Consider the following 1,979-nt stretch of genomic DNA (forward strand, 5'->3'; position numbering starts at 1 on the left):
GACCCAAGCCCAACCATAGGCTTGGAAATTTACCAACCATAATAAGGAAATTTCTAAGATCACAGAGTGGTGCATGAGTGGAGATGCTGCAATTATAACCCATATTCCTGATTTTTGTTCACAAGAATTTTTCCTTTGAGGGAAACACATTCTCTTTAATCCTGAAGTGTCTGGAGGCCCACGAGTATCATATTTCACCTCCGTTCTCTACATGAAATTGGCAGGCATGGCCCCAGAGGCAGGGAGGCGGAGGACTTTGATGGCACATCTTCCTCCCTCTCTCCCATCTGTCAGTCCTACTTCTGTCCTTCTATAATCATCTCCTAGCCAGAGGAATCAGGAGTACCCAGGCTACTTTATATCATTTACACCTTCAGGAAAACCTGAAGTTCAATGTTTTTTTCCTGGTAGGAAGGGTGAGGCCAAGCAATAACATCAAAAGTACAGAAGCTGGTTATTATATGGCCACACACTGATGGGAGGTGATTCCACAGTATGAATTTTATTCTCAGCCCCCCGCCCCTTCTCATTCTTCATTTATTGCACATCAATTTCTTCATCTCATTGACATTCCTGAGGCATCTTGTTGGATGCCCTACTTCTCCCATCCTTTCTCATCTACCATTTTCTCATCATGTCCTTTCCCTTACTTCCACCCTTCCTTCCTACCCCTTTTGCTGACCATCCTGTCCCTGTGTCCTCGCATTTCATCCTCCTTGCTCCACTCCAATCCTGTCCTACCTCCCCGTCTCATAGCTTCACTTCTTCATCTCAGCTCATCTTTCCAGTCCCTTGACCCCAAGCGGAAATCACAGAAAGCTGAACTCCAGGTGCAGCCACGGGGACAGTTTTAGGAATGATACGGCAGAGGGACAGTAGAATTGCCAGGACAGGGTAAGCAGCCTTCCCAGGGAGGCTGGAGAGAATCAGAAATGAACGGGCTGAGTGCCAGCTGAACATCAGGAGGAGGAAATATTGTGGGTTGGTGCTGTCCTGATGTACCAATAACGTAAAGTCAGAAAGAGCCACCACCAAAGGGAAAAAGGCTGTGGTATATACTTGGTAAACATATTTGGGAAGTGGAAGAGAATAGTAATTCAAGTAGAGATCACAACACATATTTAAAGACAAGTTTTAATGTATGCATATGGCACCTTTGTGTTCCTTAATTTAAATAATCAGCTCAGTCCATGCAAGAGAGGGAGAGGGAGAGAGGGAGAGAAAGAGAGAAAAAGAAAGAAAGATTTTCTTCCAGGAACTACATTTATAGACATGTATTTTCCGAGCAAGGAGCTTTGGGAGAGAAAAGACCGACTTCGGAGGAAAAGGCTATGTTGGGTACTCTACGATGAAAATTCTAAGGACCTAAATGGAGTACAAATGCTTACTCTTTCAAAGGCTTTATCACGTATGTGAGGAAGGTGACACTAAATAAGAGAAAAAAACATGGCAGGGGATGGAGATGGACCATCCCTTTCTTGACTTTAGGCTATATCACGTATGCATTAATGTTTTATTTAGGGGGCTCTTTTCCTCTCTAGCCCCATCTGTCCCCTAAATATCCAGTGGGATTCTTATGTGGTAGTGGAGAGAAGAAACTGATTTTCTTGGAGGTGAAAGGCAAACAGCTGAATGAAATAATGTTTGGCACCGGGCTCATGGTTTTAAAAAAACTTTCTGTACTCTGATCTGGAGGGAATCTGACATCCCCGCCAGAAGGAAACTTTGCAGTGACGTTCTTAGTTACTTCAGCTGTGACTAACCAAATGGCCCTTCCCCATGAAACACTGCTTCCCAGGCACACAGGGCTGCAAGGCTTCAACTCTGCCCAGAAAGTGGACACAACTGTAAACAAGGCAGCCACTTGCCCAGGAGGCTTGCTTGGCAGTGCCCAACTTCATATCCTCCCTCTTTGTTTTTCTCTATAGCACTTATCACCATGTGACATACTACCTGTGATGCTTATTTTGTCTACTTTT

This window comes from Propithecus coquereli, unplaced genomic scaffold (genome assembly GCF_000956105.1).
Source record: "Propithecus coquereli isolate 6110/MARCELLA unplaced genomic scaffold, Pcoq_1.0 Scaffold886, whole genome shotgun sequence".
Taxonomy (NCBI): Eukaryota; Metazoa; Chordata; class Mammalia; order Primates; family Indriidae; genus Propithecus; species Propithecus coquereli.